The sequence below is a fragment of the Protopterus annectens genome, chromosome 8.part0 (assembly GCF_019279795.1).
Source record: "Protopterus annectens isolate FY-2018-M chromosome 8.part0, PAN1.0, whole genome shotgun sequence".
NCBI classification, from domain to species: domain Eukaryota; kingdom Metazoa; phylum Chordata; order Ceratodontiformes; family Protopteridae; genus Protopterus; species Protopterus annectens.
Window position 1 is genome coordinate 340,571,480 of NC_056741.1, and position 16,988 is coordinate 340,588,467.

Below are 16,988 nucleotides of genomic sequence, written 5' to 3' on the forward strand. Positions count from 1 at the left end.
AATTTGTAGGTTTGATTTATAAATAATGGCTATACCGCCACCTTTCTTCTTTATACGGTCGTTTCTAAGTATATTATAGCCAGGAGGGGTGATTTCCTGGTCTAGAGTAGAGGGTTTTAGCCATGTTTCTGTTACACATAATATATCAAATGAATGCAAGTGAAGGAGGGCATGAAGATGATGGATTTTGTTATTTATACTTCTGATGTTGATATGAGCTATTAGAAGGGAATTGTTAGTTCTAGTACCTGATGCAAGAAGAGGAGAAGAGTTTAAGTTTTGGTTGTGATTGCTAATGGTGGAAGGACCAGGATTAGGATGAATGTCACCATGTAAGAGGAGTTGATGATGGGGAAATGATAGTACTTTAAGAAGTTTGAGGCAAATATTAAGAGATCTTTTGTTAAAGTTGAGTGTTATGTGAGAAACCCTATGATATTTTGGCAGTAGATAGTTGGAAGAACAGGTAATGTTACTATGTTTAAGGGAGCTAAAGGTAGATGAAGGTAAAGTTTGCTTTAGGTGAAGGTTTTGTTCATAGAAAGTATTAATTTGCAAGGAGGTGATATAGTATGATAAAGAAAGAGAGGCTAAAGTAATAGTGGAGAGTAGAGCATAGATGAGAAAGGCTTTTAAAGTTAGAGACATAATAGTGAGGAGATGAAGGCCTTGGGTAAGTTGTTAAGAAGAATAGTTAGGTAGAAGTAGCTCTGCAATACTGTATGAAGTAGGGATACAAGGAGAATAAGTATATGGAAATTGAGGTAGGGGATAGTTAGTGTTAGTTAGGTAATGAGTACTTGTTAGATAGATAGTAGAAAGGATGTAATATAAGTTAGGGTATCAAAAAGTTTTGTGGGAGGAGGATTGTAGAGGTAAGGTGAAGTAGTTTTAAAGGTATAGTGTTATAGTTTGAAGACAAAATGATGGGATGATATGATGTACTGCAAAGAAAACAGAACTGCCACAGCAGAACAAAGCAGAATTGCAGTAGATCAGCTACATAACACATTTTGCAACACATTCCTGGGTAGGGAAAGTACAAAACAAAAAAGCCGGCAGCTGGATGCATGCCTGTCAATGGGAGGGGATTTGGGTTGAAAAGTGAAATAAAGGGCAACAGATGAATCACGGCAGGCAAGCATAATTCAACACCAAAGGCCCCACAATTGCAGTACTTGCTGTAAAACCCATAATTAAGATATCCTGCAGCTGGAATTGCACATACACACACAATGACATCAGCAGCATCCATAACACAATAGTATAAAGTGTGAAAGCAAGTCACACACACTTGTGTATTCCTATACACTATGCACCATCAGTGTAAACAGATGGGGAACTTTTAAAATGTACATGTTAGGGGCTGCCATAGCTTTGATTTACCAGCATATGTTGGAGCCTGAAGGTGGTGTGGAGGATTATGCTGACAACCACCTCAAGCACCAGAGGAGGAGTAGAGTGTTCAGACCAAGGGTAACCTACCAGAGGCTAAATGATCTGGAAATAGTAGAGCGTTAGAGAGTGGACAGGAACACCATACAGCAACTTGTTGAGCTGTGCCGGCCACACCTCAGAGCGAGAAATAACATAGGGGGAACCCATCCCAGTGGATGCAAAGGTATGTGTAAGCTTGAGAATACTAGCCACAGGTACCTTTCAAAGGCTAACTGGGGATATTCTGGGGGTCTCACAGGCATCAGGATCCAGGGTACTCAACCAGTACCTGGATGCCATGTTACCATATGCCAATGAGCAAATATAATTTTCTTGAACGCAGGAGGAGTTGGCCAGCAATATGTGTCTCTTCCACCATGTGGCAGAATACCTGGAAGTACTGAGTGCAATAGTCTGCACAGGCATACACATCAAGTCACCAACCAGTGAGCAGGGTAGGCGCTACATAAACAACAAGGGATACTCCTCCATCAACTGCCAGGTCATGTGCAATGCCCAGGGCATTATCATGGAAGTGTGTGCTGGCAGCCCTGGAAGCTATCACGACTCCCACATCTGGCATGCCTCACAACTGTATCAGGTATTTGCCAGGGGGGACATCCAATATGGCCACCTGGTGGGGGATGCTGGTTATGCACTGGAACCGTGAATGATGACTCCCATCAGAAATGCACACACACCCATGCAAGAACGCCATAATAAGACACACGCACAAACCAGAATCATCATAGAGCATGCGTTTGGGATGCTGAAATCACAGTTTCATTGTTTGGACATATCTGATGGAGCCTTGCAGTACTCTCCAGGCACTTGTGCCCACATCTTCATAGTATGTGCCATGCTACACAATATGATCCTGCAGAAACAGCTGCAGCATGGACAGAATGGTGAAGGCTTTCACAGCCCACCACCATTGCCAAGGGCCCCACAGGCACAGAGGTACTCAGATCATGAACACCCTGATCCAGCCCCAGTAGGCAGACGGAGGCATGCCCAGTATGCCCATGCCTTGGCAAAGAGGGAACGTATAGCACACACACTGACAGTGTAGGCACCTATGGACTGACACCCTTCTCGACCTGCACGCACAGTAAACATGGATGGCATACACACAAGACCTCCTGTAATTTGTCATGTATAGGTGGTCAACTATGTGCATCCTACATAGGCAGCCCTCAACTATTGCAAACACAACCGCTATTGGTACAAGGTAAGTCAACACCTAAGCAGATAATTAAGCTATCAGCATGTGCAGATTCTGTATGTATAGGTTCATAGGTACATAAGTAGGTGCTTGGCTAACTGCCCAAGGCCATTCATATGCCTAGCTGAAATGTGTCAGCTGTTGCCAGCCCATTGATTAACTAACTGTCCCTCTGTGGAGCAGAGCCAATTGTGGGATCCCTGGGGTGTACCCGCTGTTCCCCATCCACTCTGCAAGGTGTCTCTAGAGTGTTAGTGAGGCGCTCCATATAACATAATCAGGGATGTAGTTCGAAAGCATGAGGAGTACCTGTGACAGGAATCTGTCACTCCAGCATCTTCCAGTTATGGTTGTGGCAAGGTTTAGCTCATTATAGTGTGTGTCTCACTGTGACATGGATTCCCATAGGTGGAGCATATCCATTAAGCCTGACTTGGACATGGCTTTGTTGGGCAGCAAAGATCATCTCTGAGTAAACGAGATGCCAATGAGTAATGTAAGAGTTCATGCAGTCTGGCAGCATAGGACACATGTCTGAGGCCATTAATGCTCTTGGCGAGGTATGTCCGTGGACCCTCCAGCTGTTGGATGTGTCTTCTGAGGTACATCCCAAATGGGTTATCATACTCGATGATGGGATTGATGAGTGATGAGCAAAGGGGCACAATAACCTCAGCATGTCTAGATGTGAACCTTTAAGTAATCATATGGCCTACATAGATGAATGGCCTAATTTTGGAGATATGATTGTCAAAGAAGAGATCACTATCTAATGTAGTCCCCACATACCCATTACCTCATCTGTATTAAAGTGGCTGCCACTAATGTTTTAAAATGTGGGTGTTTAGTTTTCCCAACATGGAATGACCATGCAGTTTATGGCCTTTAGCTGGAGGCCACGACTGTGACACCCTGTGTTGGTCTATGTGAGGCCCCTTGAAGGATGTCTGTGACAGCTGGACTGTCAGTTATGGCTCACAGTTTGCAGTAATCACCAAACACGGTCTGCTGTAGTCCACCTGTGTTTGCCTGTACCTCTGAGATGTATATAGCAAACAGTAGGGGTCCCAGGACTGAGTCATGTTGAACACCAGTTGTGACTGGTTAAAAGTTGGACCTGGAGGCTGCTAGGTTTAACATGTGGGTTCTGTGTGTAAGCCTGTTGGCAGCACAACCTGTGATGTATAGGTATATGCACTGGCTGGTGAGTTTATAAACAATACCTGAGTGGGGAATGGTGTCATAATTCTTGGCGAGGTCCAGTTAGTATGTGTGAACTACCACACCCCACACCTAAAGTCTAGGTGACTGTAAGATGTCAAACAGGTTCAGTAATCATGATCTGCACTCAGTCAAGCAGACTTGGGTTGGGTCAAGTCTATGGAGGTTCCCAATGTCTCTGTTAATGAGTTTCATGATGATGTGCTCCATAGCCTTGTAGACCAGGCTAGTCAAGCTTATAGGGCCATAGTTCCTGGGGTCCATTGTGGCACCACCTTTGTGGAGTGAGATAACTGTTGCTTTGTGCCACTCTGTGGGTATGTAGCCTGTAGAGAGTCTGTGTTTGAACAGTGTGTTTAGGTGAGGGGTTAGTTCATTTGGAGCTCATGTAAGACACAGCCTGGGACACTGTCTGGTCCCATTGAGGCTGTATTTTTTGCTTTGGATAGGGCTGTTGTATCCTGTGTGTTGGTTATTGCCAGGGCCATACATTCTTCTGGTGTGGTTAAGGGCCATTTAGGGGTTGAGAGGGGTGTAAAGTTTGCACTGAACCTGTCTGCCAAAATGTTGGCAATATCAGTCGGTTCAGTGTATTTTGTGCCAGTCTGCACCAACTCTGAGCAGATCTGAGATTTCCCACTTAGGTTCTTGACATAGCTAAAGAACGCTTTGTGGTTGTCTGTAGGGTCCTTGGGAAATTGTCTTTTGTAGCTAGCCTTGGATGATTTCATGAGGGATCATAGTTTCTTGCTGATACTGATCAGGGATGTCTGTCCTTCTATGGATTTCGCTCTTATATGTACTAGTTACCTCCTACTATTGTAGAGTCTGTGTATGGCAGGGGTCCACCAGACCGGTTTCCTGTTCTTGGAGGAGTGAGTCTTGGTTAGACTTAGGATAGGATGATCCATGCATTCCTGCAGATGATCATAGAGTGCCTTTGTATAGGTTTCAGCATCTTGGACAGCATTGTCCATTGGCGTGGGGGCTGTGAGCCATTCCACCTCGGGCATAAGCAACGTGAAGTCTGCTTTGGAAAAGATTTTCACTGTGGTTTCCTTGTTTGGGGTTGTGGGCGGAATGTGAATATCCAGGGTGATTAGTCTATGGTCTGATCTAAGCAGTGACGGATTGACATCGGGTGTGGAACATCGGTCGCCCTTGTTGATGATGACCTAGTCCAATATGTTGTTCCCTCAGGTGGGGGTGTAGACCAGTTGTTCCAGGATGTTTGAGTCGAGAAATTCTAGGAAGCGCTGGGCAAGGGAGTTAGTACTTGAGTAGTTCACCCAGTTAATGTTTGGGTAGTTGAAATCACCCAGTATTAGGGTGTTTTGTAGAACACGCATATTTCCCAGTGTCCCCATAAATGCAGAATGTGGGTCCTGGGTCATGGTGGGTGATCTGTAGCAAGCTACAATTTGGATTGCAGTGTTGCCCATTGTCAGTTGCACTTGGATGATCTCTGATGCATCGTGCTGTGCCACTAACCTGGAGGTGTGAGTATCCTTGATGAATATGGATACACCCCCACCTTTTGTGTTCCGGTCCGGGTTCTGTGGCCGAAAGGTGTAGCATGATTTATAGCCTGGTGGTGCTGGGGTGCTATCTGGAGCCTTAAACCAGGTGTCTGTTACTGCACAGATATCAGTGTTCTCCATACTGAGGAGTGCCTCAAGTGTGTGCAATTTCAGGTTTAGACTTCTGGCATTGAGTAGCAATACCCTCAGTTTCTAGTCACTTGTGCTATGTACAATGGTGGGTTTGTCTTATGTACCTTGCCTAAAAGTCCACCTTGCCTGATATCCAAGTCTCTACTATTGTTTGCAAGCAATGACAGCTGTGCATGTGTACATGTTCTGCAAATGTGTACTGACCCTTGTTACAGGGCTGTGCCAAATGGCTATGTGCATACCTACATAGAGTGGATATTGACAGTAGAGACACACTGGTTGAACATGTAGATTTGTGTAGCCTAACCTCTCATTGCCAGACTAACAGCTGCTTGGAAATATGTTGACAGTACTGGTAATGAAACAGGGTGCATATCATCTTTAACTCCAGTGTGAAATCTGCAGTAAGCATGTAAGATGTAGGAAACTGCTGCCCATGTGTAATAGCTGTTTCATAGGTGATGGCATACACTCTCTGATTATATTCATGATCATGTTGATAGTGGCAGCAGAGTCTATTGATATTTGACTCTGTATGGGGAGTGGGTGTATGTGCCCAACAGAGCTCATGGTTCTGCTGGGTATCTGAGTTTATACCCAGACAAGGATGCAGCCCTGTTCACACTTGCATCATCTGTAATCAACTATCAGGATGTGATGTAGCCCTCAGAGGGGGATTGCTACTAAAGGTAGCTATCATGTTCCTGTAATAGCTAGTGTTCCCATATCCATAACTCAAATATTTACATGTGAGCATCACGGTCTAAAACATCTTCATAAGCAGTAAGTATACTAAATACAGTACATAGTACTTGTAGTACTGAATGCTCATACAGGCATGTCCACTACTCAGCTACTGGTGATTACTAATGTCAGCTTTGTGTATGTGGCCATCCTGGGGGAATGCAATCTCTATGCCATGCACACTGCCACACCCACCTAACACCGCATCCCACAAATTATCTGGGATGCAGCTACAGGGGTGATCTTGGAGGCAGCCCATACTATACACATGACTGGACTAGATAGTCAAGAGGTGTAGGTTAACACATGCATCTCATCACCACAATCAACACATACCCTTACCACAACACAGTAAGGACACACACACATTCCACCAGATATCACACACATCCACAGAGGCCTCTAAGTATCTTGCCAAGAGAGAGGCCTCCCAAGTTGGAATTGACAGACAACAGAATACAAAGACTGTACGACATAGTTTGCATAATTGTGTCACACCTCAGAACACATGGCCGGAAACATGGCCAACAGTACTCATTTGTGAACGCAAACCCTAGCACTATGTTACACACCAAGCTATATGAGGGCAAACATACTGTCAACTGCTTGTCTGCCATGAATAGCCACATGCCCATGCTCCGATCACCTTTATAACGATACACATCTCGGGCATATGCTATGTTGTTGTGCAGGACCTGTGATGCAGTAGCCTGGACTACATGGAAACACATGTAGGAACTGTCACGTCATGTAGCCCATGTGGGTATGCCCCAAGGCCTGGGTAGCATTGTGCCAGTGGCCAGAATGATGCAGCAGTACAGGGACAAGGATTGTATTCCACAATCATGAAATGTACTGGTGTAATTCAAAGAGTATCCAGCAGCTCTCTGCCTGGGATAACATGGTTGACAGACAATGATGCTTTGCCAGACAGGGCCTGCACCTGTCACCCCTGAGAATCTGGATACTGGCAACGGCCCATGCTTCCCCTATAGTGCCCTCATCATGCCAGGTTCAAGTGAAAGTCCACTGGTGCAACAGGGACAGCCAAGAAATAAACTGTGGGTCTTGCTACTCAGTGATACAAATACAAAACCCAAAAGGAGAACAAAACAACCACACGAAGGAGCCAGGAAGCTGCAAACTTTAATGTCTTCTGGTACCTTGGCTATACAAGCCTTCACAGGAATCCTGTGAAGGCTTGTATAGCCGAGGTACCAGAAGACATTAAAGTTTGCAGCTTCCTGGCTCCTTCGTGTGGTTGTTTTTTTACTCAGTGATACAAATCAGGTACTCAATATGGACTTACAGCAATCTGAAACATGGAGAGCATATCTGTGCAGTGATTGAGATATGGTTCAACACTTTGTAGAGCACTCCTGCATGACCATGTTATAACACATAACACACCTCTTGTACTACATCCTTTATTGGAACACATGGGCCACAGGTGTGTCCAACTTCCTGAGGGATATGTACACCCCCATGCAAGTTGCACTTGCACAACATAAGATGCATTGCTGAGCAACTACCTTTGTGCCAAAGTGTAATCCAAATTTCACCTTGTGACAGATCATCCACCATGCCTCAGAAATCTCAACTGTCATTGTGCTGTAATGGGGAATACCAGTTGTTAGACATGACACCATAATCATGGCAACTCAGCTATCCTATTATGAACTGGGAAGACTCATCATGTACCAACACATGTGCTCAATGCATGTTGGATGTCATCAACACTAATGACCTGGATCAGCATAGTCACACCAACAGGGCTAACAGTATGCCACACATGGTCAGTCTTAAAAGCCAATGTTATTATGTTCCTTAAGAGCGAAGTGGTGACTGTCATGGTACCCATGCAGATGTACAATGCATGTGCAAATGCTGGGTCTTACAAAAATGCACTTTAGGCACTCACATATGTGCAGTGATCATGCCATTGAAACAGAAACAGAATTAAAACAAACACAACCATGAATGCAAACCGGTGGTACCCTGCCTTAAACTGTACCACAGAAGGTAGTAACTGTTACAAGGGTCAACACACGAGTGGAAGTTGATCCATGGTCAGCCTCAGTAAGATGCAGATACACCATATAATGCCAAGCAAGGCTACTGTGAAACTACTCATCTACATATTATGAGGACAAACACAGAGGATTCCATAGCTGTGTCATGAAACATAATGGCAACAACAAGACCTGCTGTGCTTCAAAGCACTATGGCATGAGAAGTACTGCACCTACGGAAATAGCACCTGTTCAGCCAGATAGGGTCTTGGATAACATAAACACACTGCCGCCCAACAGGTACACATTCATATATTCATGTACACTACATATCCCCTGTAGTAACAACTAAGCAGGTACAAGCTGCACTCTCTAATGCCATACATACAGGCTGCATGGGACCTGTCCACATTCCAGGTTATATTCTACACAAATGTCAAACCAATCTGTTCCCCACATAAACATCTCGTACAATCATAGCTTCATGTCAGGCTGTGTACACACTGAATGGTGCACAGCAACAGTCAACTGTCAATGCTGTCAATATCCAAGGGACCCTGGTATATGTACAGCTGACCTGGTTACAAACAGTGGTATCACTGCATTGCATAACACATAATGCAACTGTGTCAGTACATGGGTACTCTACACAGTTGTTGTAGGGTTAGGTACAGTCCACCAGTCAAAGGTTACTTGGTGTTGTTCCATTACATGTCATACCACATGTATGGATGTATGTTGGTGGTCTGAGAACATTGTGGTGTCTGAAGATTACATCCTAGAATTCAGTTTTTGACACTGTGACCTGCACCTGGCTCATCTGTGATGATTTATGTTGGAGTACTGGTCTGTACATGTGAGTAGCCATTATGAATGTGGGGACACCACCACCTGGAGTGGTCCGTACCAGTGTTATGGCCCACATGTCTGGTTCTGAGTTATATGGTGGTAGTGCTATTGGGAACAACAGAGCCTTCAGCCAGGTGTTCCTCACTGCACAGATGTCAGTATTCCCATTGTAGGTTCAACAGTGAGCAGCTGTGATTATGACAGCAACACATCTAGCACTGGTTAGCATAAGCATACAATGCAATTGTCTTCTAGGTGTCAGGGTGTTATCCTGTGTTTAGGTCATTTGCCTTGGAATGGCACTCTATGGGCAAATGCGAACGTGGTATTATCACCACTCCCTTGAATCATGGATGCATGTGATCTGTGACAAAGGCTTGTCTTCTGTCAGTCATGTCATCCCAGACTGACAGACACTGGACAACCTTGTAATTACAGCAGGACATTGGCTCATTGTGTTGGTCAAGCAGTTGCCATTCCTAGCATGAAATCACTGCGAGTGGTAGTATTGTGCATCGTATAGACTGATACATCTAAGGTGATGGACAGCAGCAGGTGTTGTGTAAATGACCAGTGTCAGATACATATAGTGCAGTGTTTCTTCTAACAATGACAACTACTAACACTGGAGACCATTACAACATGTTCTGTACATCTAACTGTATCAGCATGTGCCACTGTGGCCTTCCGTGTTAAGAATCAGAGTGCATCCTAAACAGACCTGTGCTAAAGTGTATGAGCATGCCCAGTATAACCTTGTTTATTTGGACTCATACTGCATTCCAAACAGCCCTGTACTACTAAGTGTTTGAGCATGCTCACTGACACCTTGTGTAAGTTATGTGCTTCTATGTGTATGAGCATGGTGATTATAACCCTGTATAATGATAGTAGTCATCCATTCCACAGTAAGGGCATACTCCTGTTCAGGATGGACTCCTATGTTAAACAAACAGGTTCACAGCTATGTACATCTTAACTGCCAGCATCCCTGTTGATGTCCGCAATCCTAAAAGGTCATAATGACTGCCTTGAAATGTGTAATCTCTGTGGTGCAACTTGTAACTGCGTAGTGCTGTAATAGTGATCTGTAGATGGGCAGGTGTTCTGATCCCATCACTGGTTTGTGTGTGTGTGTGTGTGTGTGTGTGTGTGTGTGTGTGTGTGTGTGTGTGTGTGTGTGTGTGTGTGTGTGTGTGTCTGCCGGAGGACAGAACAATGTTTTTTAGAGTACTCACACTCAGTACAATTCCTATACTCAACTTTGGCAAGGCTGATGATGTCACCTACTTAGGAATATACCTCTGGGATTGCTGTGACCCAGTAATCTCGATAGCGTGTTCTGTAACTGCATAATGCTGTAGTGTGTTAAAGTAGTTATGTAGGTATTCTATTCCAAGACATAGCAGGTGTGTGTGTTTGTCAGTCATATCCTATGTGTTGGTGGCTGTGAGTGGCTAGCCACTGGATGTGTTGAGGAGCATGTTTTGTTGTTTCCCTATATAGTGGCCATAAATGTCGCAATCAGCCAAGAGACTGGGTCAGCAAGACATACCCATACATTTGGCAATAGGCCTGGTGAGTAAAGTCAGGAAACCTAATATTATCCTGAATGCAGTCTGAAAAGTGTGTCGCACAGAAACACACTTGCCTTGGGATTAACACCAGTACATAATACAGGAGTCACTGGCGGTTTCCTTTTCATTCTTTTCTAATGCTTTGGTGTTATGAGGTTTGTTGAGATATATATTCTATATCTATGTGTGTATGTGTGTGTATATATATATATATATATATATATATATATATATATATATATATATATATATATATATATATATATAGACATTAACACACATACATCTACGTATCTACGTGATGGAATACATGTACTATACTGTTGAATGCCTGTATGCCTGTGCTGGATGGTATGTACGTGATAACATCCGCTGTTTATATATCTGCCATGGCTTTGTGGTAAAGTACATCAGCTGTGGTGTGCAGGGTCCTGGTTTCAAGCCTTGCAGAGGCTGGTTGTTTTGTTGCTGGGCAGAACAAGGGCCATTGGATACAATATGAGTAAGTTGCTTTTATGCAGTTGTGTGCAGGTTTGCACGACGGTAAGCAGTGGTTAGTTTTTGGGAGGGTCAGTATGGGTCATGTATCTATGCATTAGCAGGCAATCCTATGCAAATGAGGTAAAGGATAGTGAATCCCAGTTATCCCCAGGGTGTGAAGCAGGTCCCAAGAGTGTAAGTGTATGGGTAGCTGGGTGCAGGACTCAGATATAGGTGACATCATGGGGGGAGTGTCAGGCATACTGTACGTGGATTGGAGCCCTGTGGCTCGGGATTGCTCCTAGCTTAGCATGGCTAAGCTAGGGGTGTGTCTGTACCTGCCTAGTGCAATTGGGAGGGACAACAGCAGTAGGAGAGTAATCAAGGTGAACTATCTGAGCTGACAGGTGATATGTATTGGAATCAGACGATTACAGGGGCAGCAGACCAGCCCAGCCCAGAACACTACTATAAACTAAGCAAACACCTTCCCCTCTGGTTATTCCACACTCTACACCACCGGTGTATACATGCGGGGAAATTCTAACAAACAAACCTATGAAATGAGAAGGGCTGCAGCAGGCAGCATAGACCAACATATGCAATAGACTCAGGGTAACTTACCAGGGGTTACATGAGCTGGAGATAGTGGAGCGCTATAGGGTGGACAGAGACCTCCTACAGTAGATTGTTGAGCTGTACCGGCCACACCTGACACATCAAACAGGCCGAGTGGAACCCATACCAGTGGATACCAAGGTATGTGCAGGCCTAAGTATACTAGCCACAGGTACCTCCCAAAGCACAACTGGGGATATCATGGGGATCTTACAGGCATCAGCATCTGCAGTATTCCACCAGTACCTGGATGCCATGTCAACACATGCCAGTGAGCACATATATTTCCTCAACACACTTAGGTGTTGACCAGCAATGTGCGTCTCTTCCACCAAATAGCAGACTACGTTGGAGTAGAGGGTGCTATAGCCTGCACGTACTTATGCATCAAAGCTCCACCCAGTGTGCAGGGTAGGGCCTACATCAACCACAGGGGCATCCGCTCCATCAACTGCCAGGTCGTATGTGATGCCCAGGGCATTGTAATGAATGTGTGTGCTGGCTGCCCTGGAAGCTATGACGATTCAGAAATATGGCATCTGACGCAGCTGTACCACAGCTTTGCCAATATGGACATCCCCTACGGTCACCTAGTGGGGGATGATGGGTATCCATTGGAGCCGTGGCTGATGACACCCATCAGAAATGCACTCATACCTGAACAACAACACCATAATGAGGCACACACACAGGCTAGACATATAATAGAGTGTGTGTTTGGGATGCTCAGGTCACGGTTCCGGTGTCTGGATACATCCAGTGGAGCCTTGCAGTATTCACCAGCTACATGCACCCAAATTGATATGGTATGTGCTATGCTACACAATATGATCCTGTGGAAACAGATGCAGCAGGAAAAGCATGGGGCAGGGCCACACAGCCCCCCACCAATGCCAAGGCTTGTACAGGCACAGAGTGACTCGGAGGAGGAACAACCTGAGCCTGACCCAGTAGGCGGAAGGAGGCGTGCCCAGTATGACCTGGCCTTGGCAAAGAGGCAACGTATAGTATGCCCTGACACAGTAGGGACCCAGGGAATGTCACCCTCTCTGACTCACACAGACGGTAAAAGGGATGCCAAACATGACACTACCTGTGCTCAGCCATGTATAGTGAGTGTACTATGTGCATCCAACATAGGCAGCCCTCCAGCACCATCCTCAAGTCTGGCACATCCTCAGGGTAAGTCAATCAACCTACCAATTGCCAAATGTAGTAGAATGAGTTGGTACCTGTAGCTATGGTATGGATGTGAGCATGCAAGGGAATTGGGTGGCCGAATGTTAAGGCAGCAGACAGTAGACACCCATAGTGGCACCATGACATCTGTAACACATAGTGGAGTCACCACAGTAGCCAGTACTACACAGGGTCACAACACCCACTGCAGGTAATGGGCTGAGCATTATGTGTGTCCATAAGACCCACACAAGTCTCAACCAGCTGGACAGGTGTAGACCAACACAAACAAATGCTGTACAATGGCCTCTGAATGTGCCCTATGGGTAAGCCCTCCCACAGACCCACACAGACAGACTACAGCAGGCCAGGCAGTTGGATGTAGGTCGTGAAGGCTAGGAAGTCAGAAACTAATATGTTGGTGATTAAATGTAAGATCTGCAGTACACTGGTATGCCTCTAGCCAGCACAATAGGTAAGACTACACACTGAAATGGAGTGCCTGACATACTAGTACAGTACTAGCAAATGTGTACAAGTGTCAGGTGTGCTTCCCATCCAACGTACACTTATAGCAACAGTCAGGAGTGTCCCACCGCTCCTGTGTAGGAATGTAGATACAGTCAGGTGTCCCTCCTGCTATGCAGAAATGTAGTCACAGTCAATGCCACATGAAAGATGGATACCCTGCAGACACAGCATGCTACCTGTTGGTGTACAACACAAAGGTCAGCACCACAATACAAACTACCTAGACATGTAACACATGTGATACAGATGGCCATACTGGGAATACTCACATGCTTGAAGGTATGAAGGCAATGTCAGTCGACAACATATTGAATGGTCATACTGGACATGCTCACACACTTAAACACATGAAGGTCATGTCTGCAAACCCCAGTGGTCCGGACATATCTGGCGGTCACAGTTCTTAGTGCAGACACATGTTAGTATGCACCACTCCTGCCTTGCACACACAGTGGATAAAAATACAGGCATATATGTAAGGACAACACACTATAATACACCAAAGGTAGATGGACATAGATGTGTGGAAGAGAGTGACCATGATAAGGAGCCATCAGGGCCTGTCCCATCCACAGCCAAAGGGCCCCAAACACATGAGGTGCAGATGTCATTCACTGCAGATACTAGCCACCTGTATCTGTCAGCATGTCAGACTATGCGGTGCACGTGCCAGCTGTGCAACATGACTGTACAGGGACGTAGTCATCTAGTAGCTGTATACATATACCTGTGACATATGGCCCCATGTGTGCCCGCATGTCACACGTCAACCCCTACATGACTGGGTTATGGCCCATGCACACACTGCCTTCCGCATAGCAGTATTATGACAAGCTTGCTAAGGTCATCCATTGTGAAATACACCTTTGGGAGAGCTGTAGCTCAGTAATCTCCATGGCGCGTCCCATAACTGCCTACTGCTGTAGTGATATACTAGTTAGGTATTAGTTCTAACCCCAGACTTGCCAATTGCGTGTGTGAATGTGTGTGTGTCTGTCTGTCTGTCTCAGACTGTGTAGAAAGAAATGGTTTATAGGCTACCCATAGTCCATACAAATCATATACTCACCTTTGGCAATGCTGCTGATGTCATTCACCTAGAAATACACTTCTGGGAACATCGTAGACCAGTAGTCTCTGTGGTGCGTTCTGTAACTGCGTATTGCTCTAGTGTGATAGAGTAGTTACGCCAGTGTTGTAATCCCAGACTTGCCAACTGTGTGTGTGTCCATCTGCCTGAGGACAGACCAATGCTTTTAGAGTACTCACACTCTGTACAATTCATATACTCATCTTTGGCAATCCTGCTGATGTCACACACCTAGAAATACACCTTTAGGAGTGCTGTAACCTGGTATTCTCTGTAGTGTGTGCTGTAACTGCGTATTGCTGTAGTGCGATAAACTAGTTAGGTAGGGGGTTCTATCCCAAGAGAGACCAACTGTGTGTGTGTGTGTGTGTGTGTGTGTGTGTGTGTGTGTGTGTGTGTGTGTGTGTGTGTGTGTGTGTGTGTGTGTGTGTGTTTCTGTCTGCGTGAGATAAGTACAATGCTTTGTAGAGTATGCACTCTCTGTACAAATCACATGACCACCTTTGTCAATCCTGCTGATGTCAACCATCTGGGAATATACCTCTAGGAGTGCTTTAACCCAGTATTTGCCATAGCGCGTGCTGTAAATGCATATTGCTGCAGTGTGGTATACTAAGTAGGTAGGGGTTCAAATCCAGGACATGGCAGGTGTGTGTGTTTGACTGCCAGAGCCTGTGTGGAGGTGGCTGTGAGTGTCTAACCACTGGACATGTTGAGGAACGGATTTTTTAGTTTTCCTATATGGTGTCCGTCTTATGACACAATGCCCACTTCATGAGGAGTACATATGTCAGTCAGCCACGGGACTGTGTTGGCAAGCCATACCCCTACATCTGGCAAAAGGCCTGGTGAACAAAGTATGCAATCCTACTAGTACCCAGTATTTTTCCTGAACCCATGTGTCATACACAAACACACTTTCCTAGGATATCCTGCTATGTTGCTAGTACCATACACCTTGATGACAGATAGTAGGCATGGTGTGATTGTAGTGGGCTACAGAGGACATGGCACCATGTACAGCAGTACAATAGGCACATAATTGTGGACAATTTGCCTTCACTATGTTCCCCACTGGATGCCTGCAACATATGTGGTGCCATCAAATGTGATCCACAGAGGCCATACAATGCTGTACACATGTGCCCTGTATGGACCGATGCCACTGACACCAGGGAATACCTGTATCATGCTATCAATGCAGGTGCAGGGTCGACCTGCTGACTATAAGCAGGTTTCGCCACACCAGGCCAGTACTGGCATATCGGAGGATAACAGTCTGTGTACACAACATGTGCCTGCTAAACCAGGTACACCTGTACATGTCACTGTACAGTATTGTGGGACATGCACATCCCAGGCAATGTCCATGTGAAGGACTATCAAACACAGACATGGCATGCATATCAAAGCTATAGCCATACACAATGGTAACCAGGATGTTCGGGCATTTCATGCAGTACCCATCTGTGTGGGACATTGCAGACACTACACCCCTGTACCACACTGCACACCATTGTCGGGTGGCATGATGCCAAGGATTACCCCTTGCCCAGCCTTGTACAGCCATCTTGCACAGCCAAACACTACACACCCATGAAGCAATGCATACATGCATGTCAGTACTGGCACCTTGTGTATGCGTGTGGGTTATGATGCTCCCAACCACAGTCACTCCCAGTATGCCCCCATTGGCATACCAACAGATGTCAAACACATTCACATGCCCTAGCCCATAGAACCTCCAGATATCCCCTGTGGTGCATGTAGTACCTGTGCATTACTGCAGTGTGGCAAACTTAAGTAGTTAAGGAGTGTATTTGTGGCCCTGGCAAAGAGTGTCAATGCATGTCCATTAGACAGTGTGGTTGTGGTGACAATGACATCCGTTCACGTGGACAGCTATGTGTGCTACACCTAATGTATGTCTACTATATCTCTGTTTCAGATGTCTCTCACCAACACACACATATGTTCTTATAGCACAGCAACATATCGGCTTTGTGGCACATGTAGTAACTGCATGCACTTCTAATAGTAATGACTAGTCATGACTAGTCAGTCAGGGGTTTGACCCCTGTACTGGTAGGTGTGTGACAGATGATGCTTAGGTTTTAGTCTCCAAGCCCTTCTCTGATGTACTTTGTCTGTCCCTCCCACACACTCTCTGGTGGATGTGGAGGTGTACACCTGCTCAGCAGCAGCATGTGTATTGTAAGTGATGAACATGATCAGGTGATGGCCTCTGCACCTATTGCAGTCCTCCTCTAGCTGATTGCATGTGCAACAGCTGTGATGATATTCCCATAGCCATTCGCATGATAAACACAGTACAATATCTAGGAACATCAT